The sequence below is a fragment of the Mirounga angustirostris genome, unplaced genomic scaffold (genome assembly GCF_029215605.1).
Source record: "Mirounga angustirostris isolate CCGP_5_RB_7025 unplaced genomic scaffold, mMirAng1.0.hap1 SCAF_7, whole genome shotgun sequence".
In the NCBI taxonomy this organism is placed as follows: domain Eukaryota; kingdom Metazoa; phylum Chordata; class Mammalia; order Carnivora; family Phocidae; genus Mirounga; species Mirounga angustirostris.
The window spans coordinates 122,744,795-122,764,811 of NW_026991715.1; positions in this window are offsets into that span (position 1 = coordinate 122,744,795).

Consider the following 20,017-nt stretch of genomic DNA (forward strand, 5'->3'; position numbering starts at 1 on the left):
AATGTGCGACTGGGGAACAGAATTTTAAATTACATTTAATCTTAATTAATTTAAAATGTAAATATTTGTTCATATTTGGCTAATGGTTATCATACTGAAACATACAGAATTTTGTAACATCTTGATACCCATTTGACCCTGACTGAAACTAATTTAATATCATATAGTCTGAAATGTTGTGCTTTATATTAAACATACTAGTCAGATGACAACATTTGTAAAGTGATTTGGACATTGATATGAAAAGAATATTTTGCGGGGGGGAAGTAACACCTTATCAAATAAAGAAATCTCCAAGAACAAATTTCAAACATGAATTCATTAATATTTACTAAGAGGTCATTAAGCAAGATACAGTGGGCTCTGTGTTAGGAATACAAACATGAGATACATTTTGCTATTAATAAGCTTATAATCTAATGGGAGGAAAGAGACAAAGAGGTATTTAAAATGTAACGTGGTAAGTGCTTGGATGGAGGAATGAACTACACCGAAGGAATCATAAGTCACTTTCAAGACATAGGTGTTCAAATCACCCGTTGTTTAATTATTAGCATTTTGAACATACGGTGTTATAAAGCAGGGTGTTAGGTGCTGAGGGTTTCAAAGATGAATGAGACAATCTCTGCCTTCAAGAATTTCCACTATAAATTCCTACACTAACTGACTCATTTATCTTCCCCCAATTTAGATACATTTTGGAAATATCAGTATAAGTTTCTTTTATTTCTTAGCTCTAAGTAAAACTAGTGTCATTTTTGGGGACCTTTGTGATTGAACATACATTCTTAAAGAACAGTTTGTTGCCGCCCCTGCTCAATCTCCTCTTTGGCTTATCACCTATTGAGTTGGCCCTGTATTAAATCATGTGTACTCTTCACCCACCTGTATGTAAGGTGCACAGCAGAGGGTAGGAGTGAGGATGTAGAGGGCAGAATGAACACTCTGTAGCTTGTGTTTTGGTGACTTTGCTTACCTCTGCATCTGTGATGGACCAGCTGTGCATGATGACAATCTAACCTCTGCCCCAGGGCCTTTTCCGAAGCTGTGAAGCACACACTCAGCACATGTGAGTGTATTAATGTCCTTCGGAGCTACCCTTTAAAAAATCACAAAATTCAGTGACTAAATAAATGCCCTAGTGCCAATCCTTATGATGGACATTTATGAGAAATACTGTGTTCACTTCTCTAAGTCTCTGGAAGGTTTTCTAAAACAAAGCCAAAACAAACAGACAAACAAAAAACCAAACCAAAACACCCCAAAAAAACCTAAACCAAAACCCAGAAAAGCAAAACAAAACAAACAAACAAAAACACAGACGGCTACCATTGTGTGTAGCGGTAGCCTTGACAACATATCTAAATATTTTGTTGTTTTTTTCCCTCTGTGTCTCATTCTTTCTGCTTCTTTAGTCCTACTTTTTACTTTCTCAGATCACCTTGCAGATAAACTACCTATATTCAAGACCTTTTCTCTGAGTTAAGCAAATTAGGTGGTTTAATCTCTGGTTAACAGTTAAATTGTGTGTAGGGGGAGCACCTGGGTGGCTGGCCCAGTGGATTGAGCGTCTGCCTCAGGCTCATTTCATGAACCCAGGGTCCTGGGATGGAGCCCTGCATTGGGCTCCCTGTTCAGTGGGAAGCCTGCCTCTCCAGCTCCCTCTGCTGTCTTCCCCCCGCCCCCCCCCCCCGCCCCCCGCTCCAAAACTTATGTTCTCTGGCTCTCTCTTTCTCTCTGTCAAATGAATAAATAAAATCTTTTTAAAAAATTGTGTGTATGTTATCTATGCTCAGAATGAGCTTTTTTTTTTTTTTTTTTTTTGCCTTTTATTTATTTGACAGAGACACAGCAAGAGAGGGAACACAAGCAGGGGGACTGGGAGAGGGAGAAGCAGGCCTCCCCCGGAGCAGGGAGCCCGATCCGGGGCTCGATCCTAGGACCCTGGGATCATGACCCGAGCCGAAGGCAGACGCTTAATGACTGAGCCACCCAGGTGTCCCTGCCTGAACTTCCAGAACCGCAGATCCACGGGGAAGCCCAGGACTCTACTGCTTCTGTCTGGTAAGAGGAGTCTCTGGGTCCTGTGTGACCCTCTGAACTCTGACTTAAATTCCCCACCTAAAAATGGTCTACCCCTTCCCCGAAGCTTCTAGGTCTTCAGAATATATCCTCAGAGATCTCAGAATATATCCTGAATTCTTTCCTTTCTCAGTGTTTAGGATGTTCATTGTTTCCCTCCAAGTCCATTTCATTTTTTAAAAGGAAAATTTCCATCATTGGGCATGCCCTCCATCTGGGTTGATAGCATTCTAAGCTTTATCAGGCTCTTTCTTGTCTTTGGAAATCAGAGAAAAAGTCAATCAAATGTAAATTCATCATGACCTCATTCATTCATGAGAAGACTTGACCAGAAAGGAAAAGAGCAAAAACTCACCTTTGTGACCCTTTTATTCTTTCATAAAACATTTTCTTGCTTTTTTTTCTCTTTCCTGTTTACCCTCTTTTTTTGAGATAATTACTCTTGCTTTTTGTTGTGATTGTTGTTGTTGCTTTCCAGCAATTATAATAATCTTTCCTTTAAAAATTCTTAGTGACTCCCACACTGGTATATGACTATGTTTTCCACTTACTGTCAGCAGCCTGCACGCCACGTTTCAGAAACTCGGGCACAAGCTCACTCTGTTCTTACTGCATTAGTGTTCCTTTTCCTTTTGAACAGGGGAGGGTATTAGCCAAAGCTGACAAAGTGATTCTAGCTTTTCCGGGATGATGACACAATCGTGTGGTCTGCTCCTTCTGTCTACCTCTTTTTATGTTCAGTAGCTCAAGAATCTGTTCACTTCTATTGAACTTGAAATTTAAATTTAAAAATATAAGAAATTTTTCTTGGGCAAGGTTGAGAGTTATCACTGAGATAAAAACCATGGGGGTAGCAATAAGGCTTCTGGACCAGCATTATTCCAACAATCTACAAATGCATAAAACTCATGTACCTTTCAAACAGCAAATGACCCTCACATCTTTCTTTCCTCTTCCAAAGCTGTTATTCACGGAAATGCTACATAAAAGGCAAGTCATAAATTGTCTTTTAGCAAATTATTTTAATCATACCCCATGTTTTTCCCCTGAAAATTAAAGAATCTATTCTGACTTATTTTCATTTTATTTTCCCCATTGTTTATGCATTTTAATTTGCAGAAATCCTGAAGCTTTAAAAAAAAAATGAGCATAGTGAAAAATTTTATCCAAGTAAGTGGTGTGCCAGCTTTATGGCTTAACAGATCTGATCTGTTAAGTTTTGGCCTTGATGTTAATCTCAGAGAAATAAAATAAGGTATAAAACTCAAACTAAATGACAGCTCCCTGAAAATGCGAGAGCTCTCCTTTTGTAAAACTTGCTGAGATGGCATGAAAGGAGAGAACAAATGTGCATTCCTTTATTGGAAACATTGTTTTTCAGGTTATCTAGATAATATGCTATAAATTAAAAAAAATTAAATTCCTGGAATCCCCTCAGTAGAGATAATAACTTTCAAGTCTTTTATATATACAAAATAAGGTCATATTTAATATTTTTCATGGTATCATTTTTACTTAACATTAGTAGGGCATAAACTTTTTTCATGCTATTATTTTTATACAGTCTTTAAAATAATAATCTTTTTTTTTTTAAAGATTTTATTTATTTATTTGAGACAGAGAGAATGAGATACAGAGAGCATGAGAGGGAGGAGCGTCAGAGGGAGAAGCAGACTCCCCGCCGAGCAGGGAACCCGATGCGGGACTCGATCCCGGGACTCCAGGATCATGACCTGAGCCGAAGGCAGTCGCTTAACCAACTGAGCCACCCAGGCGCCCTACAAATGAGCTTTTAATATTTTTCACATTTCTTATGTATTCAAATCTCTATTTCTGTGAATTTTTGTTTTTGCTGTCAGTCCATTTATCTGTGAGACTCTTGATACACCTCTGACTAATGAAACTCTAAGGAAACTGGTAAAAACATTGTAATCGTGTGTCATGATTTTACATTATGGCTTTAGATTTTTTATTCTTCATTGGTAGGAGTGATATTTGATGAGACAGCCCTTTGAACACCTAGGATGTTTTGATACCTCCTAGTTGAGAAGACATCAGTAATTTATAGTGCCATTACAAGAAGTACAACTGACTAGGCTTCCTGACTGGAGGCACATTAAACAATATAGGCAAAGATACACAGCTAGTTTGCAGTTGACTTACAGCTAATATCTAAGTCCTCTAAATCACCCTTGTTTCTGTGATTGTAGCAGATTCTAAGAAACTTCTTAAGCAGATCCTATAGCTGATGAAAGAAAATGATGTCAATTATGAGTAGATCAAGTGAGTACTACTTTAGAATGGAGATTAACTCATCAATTCCAAATGTGTGTCTTATCTTTTTATATTAAGAAAAGATAATCATTATTTTTTTTCTTTTACTTAATCTATTTTAAATAGAGTGCTTTGGATACAAAGACTGTTAGGAACTCTCCATCAAGTGTTAGTTTTGAGGATTGAATGGAGTTGTGACTATACATCTGTTATATTAGGTTACTGATTGCTGTGTAAAAAATTACCCCCAAACCTAGTGCTTAAAATAAAAAACATTTATTATCTCAAAGTTCCTATGGGTTAGGAATCTGAACATAGCATAGCTGGTTGCTTCCAGTTTTCTCTGGAGGTTGCAGTTAGCAGTTGGCCAAGCCTAGAGTCATTTTCAAGTTCAATCAAGGGAAAATCTTTTTCCAGAGTCACTCACATAGACCTCTTCATGGACAGGTTTCATTAAATGGCAGCTGCGTTCCTCCAGAGTGAGCCATCCAAGAGAGACAAAGAGAAAGCCCCTAGGATAGAAGCTGCACACCTTTTGTAACCCAATCATGGCAATTCCCATCAGGTTTGCTGTATTCCATTTATTGGTAGCTTGTCCATCAGTGCAGCCAAACTCCAGGACATGTAAAGGACAAGGTGGAAATTACTGTAGGGATGTCATCTGAGTGGTCGCTTGCCTTATCTTCTTTCACTTCACCTACAGATGGATACAAACAGGCACACACAGTGAAATGCACACAAATAATTATCTAAAAATCACATGATTTATACTTGATAAGTATCTCATACAATTTGAGAAACTTTTTTTTTTTTTTAAGATTTTATTTATTTTATTTGGGGGGGAGAGAGAGAGAGAGAGACCAGCAGGGGGAAGGGCAGAGGGAGAAGCAGACTCCCCAATGAGCAGGGAGCTCAACATGGGGCTCGATTCCAGGACCCTGGGATCATGACCTGAGCTGAAGGCAGACGCTTAACTGACTAAGCCACCCAGGCACCCCTTGATAAACTGTTTTGCAGTTACATAGATCTGGGCCATTCAGATATCCTCACTATTCATCAAGTTGCATTTGGCCTTGCTAATCGAACATATTTATTGAAATACTTGGTAACTTTTCTGAACAAACAAGAAAAAAATCTCAGATCCCTTAGACTCCAGATTTATTGCTCATTTCCTATCATATTAGAGAGTGCTAGACTGATATGGCTCGGTATTTGTAATAAAATGACCTGTAGAAAGTCATGAGCTATAATGTGATGCTTCTATTTATGAAAATAATAGCCTCTTAGGCAAATTCAAGATGTATGTTATTTTTTCTAGCCTTCTCATTTTTCTAAAGTTTTTTTAAAAAATTAAGATGTAATGTATTATTGGTTTCAGAGGTACAGGTCTGTGATTCATCAGTCTTATGTAACACCAGTGCTCATTACATCACATGCCCTCCTTAATGTCCATCACCCAGTTACCCAATCCCTCCACCTCCCTCCCCTCCAGCAACCCTGTTTGTTTCTTCATTAAAAGCAAGTGTCAAGAGAGGGGCTTGGTGGCTGGGGCAGGAGGAGAGTGGGGAGCATCATTAACATACCTTTTTTTTTTTTTAAAAGATTTTATTTATTTATTTGACAGAGAGAGCGAGAGCAGGAACACAAGCAGGGGGAGTGGGAGAGGGAGAAGCAAGCTTCCTGCTGAGCAGGGAGCCCGATGCGGGGCTCGATCCCAGGACCCTGGGATCATGACCTGAGCCGAAGGCAGACTGCTTAACGACTGAGCCACCCAGGCGCCCTACATACCTTGCGTAGTAGGGACACTAGTGTGCTACTGGGCTGTAGAGGTTCTTATAGGAACACAGGGAAACAAAGTAAATTGTGAGCAGTTTGGGGAATGGCTAATGGTTTTAATATGTAGATTGGGGTTTAATTGGCAGAATGTCAGGAATTCACAAAAGTCCCTCAGGAGTCCAGACAGTTTGAGAAACTCCAAATAGAAATTACATGGAGCCTTCAAATTGAGCATTAGAAGTTGCGTGTGGTGGGCTGAATAAAGGTTCACCAAATGTCCATGTCCCAATCCCTGGAGCCTGTGAATATGTTATAGGGACTTGACATACTTTCAGAAACCTGAAAATAGGGAGATCATCTTGGATTATTTAGGTGAGTCCAGTCTAATAACATAGATTCTTTTTTTTTTTAAATTTTATTATGTTATGTTAGTCACCATACAATACATCATCAGTTTTTGATGTGGTGATCCACGATCCATTGTTTTTGTATAACACCCAGTGCTCCATGCAGTACGTGCCCTCCTTAATACCCATCACCGGGCTAACCAATCCCCCCTCCCCCCTCCCCTCTAAAACCCTGTTTGTTTCTCAGAGTCCATAGTCTCTCATGGTTCATCTCTCCCTCCCGATTTCCCTCCCTTCATTTTTGCCTTCCTTCTCCTAATGTCCTCCATGCTATTCCTTATGTTCCACAAATAAGTGAAACCATATGATAATTGACTTTCTCTGCTTGACTTATTCCACTTAGCATAATCTCCTCCAGTCCCATCCATGTTGATGTAAAAGTTGGGTAGTCATCCTTTCTGATGGCTGAGTAATATTCCATTGTATATATGGAACACATCTTCTTGATCCGTTCATCTGTTGAAGGGCATCTCGGCTCTTTCCAATAGTTTGGCTATTGCAGACATTGCTGCTGTGAACATTGGGGTGCATATGGCCCTTCTTTTCACTACATCTGTGTCTTTGGGGTAAATACCCAGGAGTGCAATTGCTGGGTCATAGGGTAGCTCTATTTTTAAATTTTTGCGGAACCTCCACACTGTTTTCCAAGTGGCTGTACCAACTTGCATTCCCACCAACAGTGTAAGAGGGTTCCCCTTTCTCCACAACCTCTCCAACATTTGTTGTTTCTTTCCCTGTCCATTCTAACTGGTGTAAGGTGGTATCTCAATGTGGCTTTGATTTGAATGTCCCTGATGGCTAATGATGATGAACATTTTTTCATGTGTCTGTTAGCCATTTGTATGTCTTCTTCAGAGAAGTCTCTTTTCATGTCTTCTGCCCATTTTTTGATTTCATTATTTGTTTTTTGGGTGTTGAGTTTGAGAAGTTCTTTATAGATCTTGGATACCAGCCCTTTATCTGTAGTGTCATTTGCAAATATCTTCTCCCATTCTCTGGGTTGCCTCTTTGTTTTGTTGACTGTTTTCTTTGCTGTGCAGAAGATTTTTATCTTGATGAAGTCCCAAAAGTTCATTTTTACTTTTGTTTCACTAGCTTTTGGAGATGTATCTTCAAAGAAGTTGCTGTGGCCAATGTCAAAGAGGTTACTGCCTATGTTCTCCTCTAGGATTTTGATGGATTCCTGTCTCACATTGAGGTCTTTCATCCATTTTGAGTTTGTGTATGGTGTTAGAGAATGGTCGAGTTTCATTCTTCTGCATGTGGCTGTCCAGATAGATTCTTAAAAGCATACAATTTTCTCCCGCAGAGGCAGGAAAGAGATGTGATGGAAAGGGAAATCAAAAAAATTCCAAGCATGAGATGGATTTGATGTGCTGTTGCTGGTTCTGATATGATGCAGGGGCCCACATGCAAGGCCTGGAGAGAGGCCTCTGGAATTTGAGGATGGCCCCCAGCTAACAGCCAGCAAAGAAATAGGGCTCAGTCCTACTTCAGAAAAGAGCTGGATTCTCCCAGCCTCCATGAGCTTGGAAGCAGATTCTTCCTCAGAGTCCCCAGTAAGGGACAAAGCCCTGTTGACACCTTGATTGAGTCTGGTGAGGACTTTGCTGGACTTCTAACCTATAGAACTGAGAGATAATAAATGGGTGTTGTTCCTAAGATGCTAAATTTGTGGTAATTTTTTATGGCAACAATAGAAAATGAATACAGAGTTTGAGATGCAGATCTCTTGAGGTTTTTAAAGAGTAGATGCAGGAGCAAAGCAAGAATGCTGGTTAAGGGTGATAGGTGGAATCCCTTTTAGGGTACCAATATTTGAGGAGAGTGGGGAGTCCATGGTGTTTACAAGGTTCTATCTACCTAAGGGTTTTTGTGCATAGAGAAAAAGGCATGGTGGATCTCCATAGAAAGAACAAACTTATCCACCATGCACTGCAAGCCCAATTTTCTAAAGTGAGCAGGCTGCTCAGCTTAATCTAGTTAATACTGGCTTCCTGCCTCTTCATTGACTTGGGAGGGTTTCATCCTAGCCCAGCCCTCAGGCCCCTAGAAGGATATTGAGAGCAGCTGGGGAGAAGATGGGATGAAGAAAGGGCTGACATTTAGGTAATAGAAGAGGGTAAGGATAGAAGACAATAAACTGAACGAGAATAAACTTCATCAGTTAACACTTACAAAAGCAGGGGCACAACATGAAAATAGACTCATCACAGGGGTACAAATTGTGAGACAGAAAACAGTCAATGAAATAAGGTAAAAACAAAAAATGACCACCCTCTATTAAAGCAGCAAGTGCTTCAAATTAGTAGTGTAACAGACATATTCCTTAGCAAGATGAGAATTCTCTGCTAATGTGCCTGCATTTAATGGTACATCAGCAAAGAGATTCTGCCCACAAGATTCAGATTAGGCTGGAATTTGTCTCTAATACATGGCAGGGGAACTTGGAAGTTTCTATTGCAGTGGTTCTACAGTATGTAGAGTAATGAAGACAAATGGCCCCACAATGCTTCTATTTGAAATGTTTCTCCTGAAAATTGGATTGGTTTTTATCTCATGGACATTGTGAATCTTGTAACAATCATGCTAACTCAGTGGGCCACTAAGATGCTCAGAGCCAAATTATCACCTATCAGTGAAGCTTGATTCCTCTCCCTGGTGTTCTCATTTTCCTACCACCATTGTGATCTTGTGCTGATTTATTAATCTATTTAGCTCTGTTCTATTTTGTGTACCTGGCTATCAATTTCATATTCCTTTTTAGAATGAGACTAAGAAGGAAAGAGTGAAAGATAAATAAAAAAGAATGACCCCCCCCCCCCACATTTATTTCCCCAAACAGCTAGCTGGGAACAGCCTTAATCTGTATGTATATGTCTGTTGCTTTAGGTCTAACAGGAAAGTGTATGAGTGAATTAATTCCTTCATGCATGGCCATGTAAATGTTAAGCATCATTGCCTGGCTTGTAAATTTCAGCTCTGCAATTTCTGCTCCTTTGGGTGGCTGGGTTCTTGTTTGTGCATCTGGTGGAAAGTCTTGCTTGATAAAGCAACTACTCATATTGGCTTCCTTCCCATGTTCTTCTGTGTTTTGAAAGTGTACTAAACTCTGTAGCAAATCAGGCACATCAGACACTCCACAAATATTCATGTCTTGAGATGGAGTCCTATCTTTCTGAAGTCAACAGAATTAACATATGGTAACACTAGTGGAAATAGCAATAACTCTCCTTTTATGGCATTTTATAGCCTATGGCATATTTTCAAATATTTTGTTTGATTCAAACATGCTTAGAATGAAATATGTTTAACAATTTATAAATCTTGATCAAAGCCAACAAAATTTCCAGACAAATGTGTATTTATGTGTACAAATGTGTACTATGTCTTACAAACCCAAATTTCCATTTTTTTTCTCATTTTCCTTCTCTTTTACATCTTTCTTCCTTTTACATTTTTTTTGTTCACTAGTTAATTATTCGTTACTTCTTTCCGTTTTTTGGTGAACAAGATTACTGTGCCTTAAAATGTGAGAGACCATGCTTCTCTGTTTCTTTCACTTCCTGCTTCATGAATTAGTTGGTGCAGAAATCTTTCTCTGTTCTCTCCCTTTTGTTGTGAGAGCTGGCCTGGGCTTCTGTCCTTTCACAGGCCAAATGACTGACTCTTGAAGAGTCTAGGTGCATATAAGAGAACTTCAGGAGCAAATGCATTCTTTCTTGCTATTTGTTGTAGTCATTACCTCTCACTGCTAATTTGCATTGGGGCAGTCTTTCCCCAAAATGCAAGGGTGAAATAGAACTCTTAATTTGAGAGGGAGAAGCAGGGAAAAAGCAAGACATTTCAAGTAGGTGTCCTATTGAACCCTAGCAACACTGACTAGAAAACTCTGCTTTTAGAAGTTTAGGGCACTTGACTAGTGATTTATGAGGTAGAATAGCATTTTGAGATGTTAGTTGATATTTCTTCCCCATAGTTCCTTGTATCTTATGATTTTTGTGCATAACCAGGATATTGGATTTTCACAGTCATGCCTCAGGAAATATATTACACAGCAGAATGCAGAGAACATAAAAGGTTTTAAATATGGCTTAAAAACAAAACAGAAAACCTGAGTTTATAATGTAAGGCAAAGGAGAGATGGAAATTAAAATTAGAGAGTAGGCTAGATAATGTTGGGGCACTGAAAGCACACCCCATGCTTGCCTTCCCATTTCTGCCTTGCAATGGATCCGTTGAGCCAAACTGATAGGAAACACACAAAACAAAATCTCACTAGATTCAGGATGATTTGCCAGAAAGCTATATTCTGCTTCCTAAGTGAAGTCAGAGACATGGTAAGACTTGTAGAAGTTTACATACTCAGAATGTCATGGAAACACTTGAGTAAACAGAGTTTTACAGAATGTCTAGGCATACAAACCTGAGGGAACTTCATAGAATTTATGTCCTGTTGGCTCAAGGGAACATCCAAGTGTTTTCAATATGACTGAGAGAGTTCCAGTGTAGCCAAGATAGAATCAGACCTGGAAAGGCCCAGGGGTGTGGTGAGGAGGATACTAATGATTGTATAGACCAGTGACCAAAGAGCCAATGCTAGTTTGGGGAGGTTGTAATGACTAAGGATCGTACTTCCATCCCTGCTCCCATCTTCTAAGTGTGAAATCAGCCCTTCTCCCTGTAACTTGTATGCCAACTCCAGGGAAGGGATGGGACTCCCAGACTTGAATGAAATGACCTAGAATTACTAAGATTGTTTCTACCACAGAGTGGGATGTGAACATTTAAAAGACATTTAAAGCTTTGGTACCATAACTTTCCATTAAATATGGCTAAATAAGTGTATGAGTTTATCTCCCCACTCTCCTAAAGGGAAAAAGAACATGTTCCTATTGCAGCTTTGGAGTCTGAACCTGTGGTTTCAACACTTACCTCATTATCCTGGTCTCCTTCCTGTGGACTTCAGAGTTTACCCAGTAGTTCAAAACTCAGTGAAAAGCTGCACTGTGAGTCAATACAGTAAACCTGTTACTATCTTGGTAGTTGCTATGCTGGAGAGCCACTTAGCGAAGTTTTGAGGTATAGGGTGGTGACATCTAAGAAGTATCATCTAATCTGAAAATGAGTAAGATTGATCTAGGTAAGAGTGGAGGTGTGGGGAGTGAGATGTGTATCCCTGGAAGGAAACATAGTTATGCAAAGACCTTGTAAGTAGGAGAGTTTGTGTAATTCAGTTTGACTGGAGGTTAGATTGCAAGGCGGGAAGTGGTGGGTCAAGAGGTAAGGCTAGGAAAGCAAGCAGGAGCAAAGCAAGAAAGCCTTTGTAATTCCATGTTTTTATCTTGAGGGCAATGAGGAGTCATTTAAGCATTTTAAGCAGGGGAATGTCTCACTGTATAAAGTGGGTAGTGGATAAGAGGGATCAAGCCTGGTTGTTAGGGACACCATTTAGGGGACATGGCAGTAATCTGGGAAAGCCATGTTGATAGCTTAAATTAAGAAACTAGTGATAGGAATGAAGAGAAACTGACAGATGTATAAGATACTCAGATCCCTTGATATTTTAAATCATCTTGGTGAAATTAATAATCAAAATCTCATCTACATCAGTTCTTGGTCTTACAGGACTTTTTGTCTTGATGTTGCTCTTAGAGCTTTCCTCTCTCCATGGGGTTCTTTGGGGTTCATGTTCACAACCTATCCTTGCTGCCTCTGGTCTCAGAAGTCAGGTGATTCAACAGCAAAAGGTCTACATGGTTCTGAAACCTAAGATCACACAGATTCATAACTTTAAATCCAGATCTCCTAACCTGAGTATGGATTCTTTATGTTAGACTAAAATAGAAGCAAATACACACACACACACACACACACTACAGGGCTGAAGACTCTCCCAGAGTTTTACTAGATTATATGTATTGGAGTGAGTCGTAGAATCTAAGTATTGTTATAAATGTTCTTGGAAACAGATAACACTAAAAAATTCATATACTTGGAAATACATTAAGTGGAGTTTACTCATCCTATCCTGGTGTCCTTAGGAGGAGAGGAGAAACTGGAGAGGAGTGTGCCTCTTGGGATGGGAGGGCAGTTTTAGTTGTTCAGCAGCATGACTCAGAAGTAGAGTTAAGCTTTCCAAAGTGCACCTGTGACTTAACTGTGAGCTTCACACAGGGACTCTTGGGAGAGAAAAGGAAGCAGTAATTTGAATCTCTGGTTAAATATTTAATAAAATGTAATTTTCAAAATAAGATATAAAATGCATTTAGGATCTCAAAGTATAAAACCAGAGAAGTCAAAATTACTCAAATAGTGGCTTAGATATAAATGAAAGCATAGGGGTGATAGTCCTCCTATTTAGTGAAAAGGATGTGCAGTAGATGAATAGTGTGTTTATGCCTGATTGAGGGGCACTCCTTGTAAAGATTTCAGGAAAATAACCATGCAAGTGAATTACTGGGCATGTGCTGGTACTGTTTCCTCAGCTGCTTAAAACCACATTGAGTTAATGAGATATGAGTCACCCAACTATATAGTTGATAATCAGAAGACTTCATGCAACAGGAGAAATGGCAGACTGAGATTGTTTCTAAGTCAGTGGTCCAAATGGGATTGGATGCTCCAACTACAATATGGTAAAATGTTCCACTAGCTGTGTATATTAAAGCCTCATTCAGGATGTCTAGGAAGTGGGGCGAGTCATTAATTTCTATTTTGTGGTCAGCTGTGGCTAATGTGGAAAACCCCTTTTTGCTTCAAAACTGGTACGCAAAGTCCTCCCAAAATGCATGAAATCACTCTCCTGCCTGTGAAGTCTGTGGATTTAACACATAGCACTGTAATGCAGAAACTTGGGAGGCTGGACTGAATGTGTTCTCATCCCCAGATTTATGCAGGAAACTGCTTTGTTTATGAATCTTTTAGCATAGTATGGTTTTCTCACTTTTTCATTCCCACCCCATTGTAAAAAATAGAAGACTAAAAATCCTGTTAAGAGTTGAAGAATCCAGCAGTTTATGTACAGACAATTGAGGTTATACTATCTCAATGTATATTTTGAAATGTTTGCAATTATTTTATTGCTATGGCTTATAGAATTGCTGTTTATATTTTTATTATTTTATTATTTTTTAACTCTCCAACTTGTAATTATTTTAGAACCTTCACCAGTTTTATACTAAAAACTTGGCTATATTATCCTAGACTCACCAACCAGTTTTCCCAAAGATGATCAAATGAAAGTTAAAAGCAGCATGTGTGTCCATGTGGTTACACTTTTAAAAAATAACATTACGATGCTTTATGAAAATACCTAAGCATAAGCATCAAAAGAGGCTATAAATGAAAAGCGAGATTTAGTAAAGTGCTGCCAACAGATAGCTTACTAAAGGCCAACTTTCAAAAGTGTTACTTCATCTAAACACCTTTTCTTTTGAGCCATAAGCAGGAACGTATCCTAATGTGTATCCTGGCAGTGGGGTGGGGGTGGGGGGGCTGGGTGGGGAGGAGATACTTAAATCAATTAGGAAACATGCTCATGTGTAGGTTTTTTTTTTTTTTTTGCTTCTAAACCCTGAATAATTCAATTATATATTTGTGATGCCAACCTGTTTCTCTATTGCATATTTAATATTAAAAAGAGAGTATAACCAGAATGTCCATCTAGAAATGTCCTGCTCAGATGGTGTTTTTTTGTTCAAATTCTTTTAAACACTTCCTAACTGACAATATCTGACCTGAGTTCTATTTTCATAAGACCAGTTCTTTGTTAGTTGTAGCTAATTATAACACAAAAACAAAAACAAAACTGGGAGACATCCAAGTTAGAATATTAATAGAGGCTGATGAACCAAAATTTTACCAGGGTCTGGTATGATTCATTTTAGCAACAGACTGTTTGGGTAACTCAAAAGTAGCAATATTGAATGAAGGAATCAAAAGCTAGGCTGGGACACAGAAGTTCAAGGGCAATGATTCCTTGCAGTGTCCATTATTTCACATCTTCCCATGTTGTTGACTCTCCCATACTTTCTTCATAGTGATTTCCATGAAAGAACTGTTGGAAAAAATGTTTAACCTGAAAGCAACTCTCTCCCCATATGATCACAAAACCAATCTTAGAGATAAGATAAAAAATTGGCTTTCTGATTTGAAGGCTCAAAATCTCTTTTGGGAGTTTGGGAGTCACAAATGAAAGCAGCTTTTGGTGGGTGCAGGAGTCTTATATGAGCTCAAAATAAAGGAGCTGAGAAATGCTTATGGGTGTTGGAGAACTTTGCTTCAGGAGTGCCTCTCCTGAGGAAGACAAGAGAAGGCAGGGTTCTATAAAAAGAAAGAAGAGGAAAGAGGCTCTCTGGAGATTTTCCACCACAGCCCGTTTATGTCATCCCTTTGCAATTTCAACACCACCATCAAAGAGAAATGATTCACCATGAGATAATAACATTTCTGGCATCCAAACTTCCATGTAATACCTGAAGAATTAGGCACAGGAGTCCTTGGGAGGGAGAATTTCCCAGAGAAGTGGTTAAGCAGAGCAATGGAGTAAATGTTAGAAAGGGCTTAAGGAATACCTGGATGCCTCTGCCCATTTATCCTTCAGCTCTCTGGGTCCTCCAAGAGGCCATTCCTGACCCTGAGCACTATGATAGATGCTTGGTCCAGGTACTCCCATGGCATCCTGGATTTAGCTACTCTTTACCTTTTTTATTCTGTGTGTAATTTTTTTTTTCTCCACCAATAGGCAGTGTGTTTCTTGATGATATAGGACATGCCCTTTTTAACGATTTATCTCCAGCAAATCGGTCACATAGTAGATGCTTAATAAATGCTTGTTAATTGAATGAACTGTTCAAGCAGAGTGAGATCATTCTAACCCAGTGATGGCATACAGACTTCATACCACATGCCAGCACTGATTGAGAGTGGCTGCCCAAAGGGAAGGATTGAGAACAGTGAGGCTTCAGGAGACCTCAGTGGTAAATGGAACCTGCATCAAATAGTGATGTCCGAGATGTTTCCCTGCTCTAAAACCTGTCTTTGATTTTGTTTTTATTGAACAGAGTGACAGCTTGAAGAAACATTAGTCTTAGATTCCATGATGTAATTATTTACAGTGAACATAAAGCCTAAACTGGAAGTGACAGTCAGAAAACTGAAAAACAAAGCAACAAAAAGCAATAATGACAACACTAAAATTCAAAGAGGACAGGGAGACTTTTAGTTAGTGTGATGGCAGCCTGGTTATACATAATTCTCTCAACTTCCAGTGCAAGATGTATAGAGACACACACACATATGCACGTGCACACACACACTCACACCAAAGGTGATGGCAATATTAAAAACTGTAGGCCCAGCTCATAGGAATTTGGGGACTATAGTTTTGATTGGTTTGACAGAATAACCAAATCAGAAAAAAAAAAATAGAGCTGAAATATAACATGAAGTGACCTTCACTAAAGTCCAGCCTTTGACCCTTGACAGAAACTCAGGCAGCTGACTTCTGAGCTGACCAGAGTCCTGTCCTATTCTCCCCTCCCATCCTGACCACATGGGCTTTTCTCTGTTTATGCCTATTTGGAGACCTCATATCTGAGTAGGTAGTATGATGGAGAGGGACAGATGTAATGATCACCATTCCTGGGATTTGTAGTCAAGCAGACAGAAAGTACCTGGGAAGCAAGGAATGTGGGGTGTGGTATTTTCTGTATGTGCACACACAAAATTGTATTACCCTATTCTGTGTCTGGCTTGCTTGGATAGTGGCGATATTGACAGATCAAAAGATGTCATTCCATGCTAACGTGGACATATGTGGAGAGACTCTCATATGCTCATAAACCCTGTTTCCTTTTCATCTTAAGCACAGAGCTAGACTGCCTTTTTTTTTTTTTTTTTTTACCTCTTGTAGTTAGGTTCAGCATATGACTACATTCTGGACTCCAACTAAATTCTCAACTTCTACTTTCAGTGGAAAGTGGGCAAAAGTCATGTAAGCCATCTGAAGCCCTAACCACAAAACCTTCTATCCTATTTCTGTTCTTTCTCTGTTCCCTTGTTTGCTAGGCAAATATAGAAGATTCAACGAAGAATTCAAAGACCCTAGGAAATGGGAGAGCCACTATGTGGAAGGAGCCCGACATGCCTTTAGGCTGTGTGTTCTTTTCAGAACTTTACTAGACTGTACTATGAGGGAAAAATAACCTTTATTGTGTTAGGTCCATGAGATTTGGGGATTTATTACAGTAGTTAGCCTACTGTGATTAGTACACCATACCAGATAATTTCTGTTAGCCATCAGAGATTAAGCAGACATTAAAGACAAGTTAAAGATCTCCTTATGAATCTATATGTTGGGAAGTGTAAAACTTGGTGTCTAGTCATCTGTTGTTTGATCTAGTTCATCTGTAGTGTATTACCCCAAATATTAGTGGTTTATAACAACAACCATATTTATTATATCATGATGTTGTGTGTGCCAGGAATTCAGGCAGTAATTGTTTAAATAATTCTTCATGTGGCAATAGATAGGAGTAAATCAATGCTATTTAGCTGGTAATTGGTTTGATCTGGAGTCAAGGCAGCTTAACTTTTTTTTTTTTTTAAGATTTTGTTTATTTATTTGACAGAGGGAGAGGGAACACAAGCAGGGGGAGTGGGAGAGGGACAAGTAGACTTCCTGCTGAGCGGGGAGCCCGATGCGGAGCTCAATCCAAGGACCTTGGGATCATGACCTAAGTCGAAGGCAGATGCTTAACGATTGAGCCACCCAGGCACCCCAAGGCAGCTTAACTCTTATGTCTGGCACCTAAGAAGGGACTCCCGGAAGGCTGGGCTCAGGTGACATAATTGAATGGCTGGGGCCTGGAACATCTATGAACTGACAGAGTATTTCTCTTTCATCATGGTTTCTCCAAATGGCTAGCTTGGGCATCCTCACAGCATGTCAATCTCAGTAGTGTCTAATTTCTTACATGGTGGCTCAGGACTACAAAAGACAAAGAAGAATGCTGGCAATCCTCCTAAAGCCTGTGCTTAGAATTGATACAGCATCACTTGGTCTGTGCAACCATTGTCTAGCCCAGATTCAAGAGGAAGGAAAACAGACCCAACCTCTTGATGGGAAAAATGTCAAAGATCTTGTGGCCATTTTTAATCTATCACATCTAGATAGATCTGTATTTAAGGATAAGTAAACAGAAAAATATATATATAGTATAGGGAAAAGAAGTCCCATGAAGAATACAATAGAGAAAATTATGAAAATTCAAGAGAAGTTTGTTTCTCGATAAAAATTCAAGAAAATAGTCTTTATGGGTTTAAGCAGAGAGTAACAAGAAGTATCTAACTAAAAAATATTTAAAAAAGGTAGCTGACTGAAATAATTAAAGAAGTCCCTTCTCAAAAGAAGAAAGAAGCCCCTGAAATGCAATATCATGTTTAATACCCACATTGTTCACACTGAATATTAAAAGTGTTAATAGGAAATATATAATTACTTCAGAGTATATAGATGAACAGGTTCTATTATCTGCTTTTAAGATAAACAACATAATTCATTTCTGAGAACTTTGGAGCAAATTATCTCATTTCCAAGTTCTTGTAAGATCAGTTGAGTTATCCTTCCTCCTCTTCACAACCCCTCCTCCATTTCTCTCCCCTCGCCTCCCCCCACACTTCAAAATACCATCATCTTGCTTAATATACCATGTGTTCCTTTATTATTCATTTGTAGACTATAAAACTCAGATGTTGCTAATAACTTGAATATCTGGCCTTTTATGTGGTGACACAATATTCTTTGTCCCTATGAACACTTTCTGATGAATGATGATAAAATGATTTTATTGTTATGGAAAGGAATTTATCTGAAAATAATATCTGGAAGCAGTTGAAAAAATCAAGGCATACTTGAAACACTCTCATTACCCACCCATAGGGAAAAAAATGACCAAGTTGTCCATGTAACCATTCTAAATGAAATTGATTTGGCATGAAATTACTTCCATTGTAATGAAAGTTAAGAATGAATACACATAACAGTTATCTAGATGTGGATATTCACTCTATAGATTGCCCATGTTCCTGGCTGAATCTCCTATTGTTTTCCTTTGGATAGAACATTAATGGTGCTATTTGTGTCTTGGATTCTACTAAAAAATACTTGAAGGAATGTTTCATTCCATCCAGTATTTGAGTACATACTTTTGTAGTTTTATCTAATGGGTTCTAAAAGTTTTCATTTTGCTTTTCCAAGTAAATTTTTGAAAGGCAGGGATTCTGCAAATTCTCAATATTTGTCATGATTATGGGATTCAATAATATTGCTGATTAATTGAGAATTAACAACTATCTAGCTGCAGGTCTTGTAAAAGATGTACTTGGAGTGTTGAACATTTTTCATTAAAATGGTATTTGGGCATATTCATGTATTTCGATTTCCACACTATTTTTATTTTCAAAGGTAGTATGGTTTAAAGGTTAAAGATTGGGTCTTTGGGCCTAAGTAGGTTTGTGTATCAGCTCCACCATTTCCTAGAAATGCAACCTCTGTACTTCAACTTTTCTCATCTTTAAAATGGGAATAATAATAGTAACTACCTTACTACCTAATCTGCTGTTGTGCAGACTAGCTTAATTTATACATGGGAAAAGTTTAGAAGTGCCCAGCGTATATAAAGTACTTGTGACAGGCGGGATAATGGCACCCAAAGATGTCTATGCCCTGATCCCAGGAACCTATAAACATATTACCTTATATGGCAAAAGGGGCTTTGGAGATGTGATTAAATTAAGCATCTTCAGATAAGGGTATTATCCTAAATTATCCATGTGGGCCCAGTGTAACCATAAGGGTCCTTATAAGTGAAAGAGGGAGGCAGGAGAGTTAGAGCCAGAGAAAAAGATGTGACAGTGCTATGGGGCTGTGACTTGAAGAAGTCAGGAAGCATCTAGAAGCTGGAAAAGGCAAGAAAATCGATTCTCCCTCAGGGCCTTCGAAGGAAGCTCACGAAGCTAAAATCCAGCAATTAGGCTTACTAGGCTAGCCTAGTGCGACCCACTGTGGACTTCTGACCTCCAGAACTAAAAGATAATAAATTTGTGTTGCATTAAGCCATGGGATTTGTAGTACTCTATTAGGACAGCAAGAAGAAACTAATACAATACTCAATAAATGATCCTGTTATTCTTCACAACCACAGATAATTGAGAAAGGCCCAGTTGGGTAAGATGAACATACAAAACTAAATCAGAACAGATTACAAAGTACAGAGTTTTAACTACCCATTCTCTAAATACTGCAGCCTCATACCGTGGCAGAAATGATGACAAGAATTTTAATAAATATTGCAGTTTTTCTCCTTTACTTTTGAAAAGATGTATTTTCAAATGCTTGAAAAAATAAATGAAAGTGTAAAATTCCCTCAATTTCCACTTTTAAGCAGAGAATAGCCATTAGTGAGCTTGTGGTT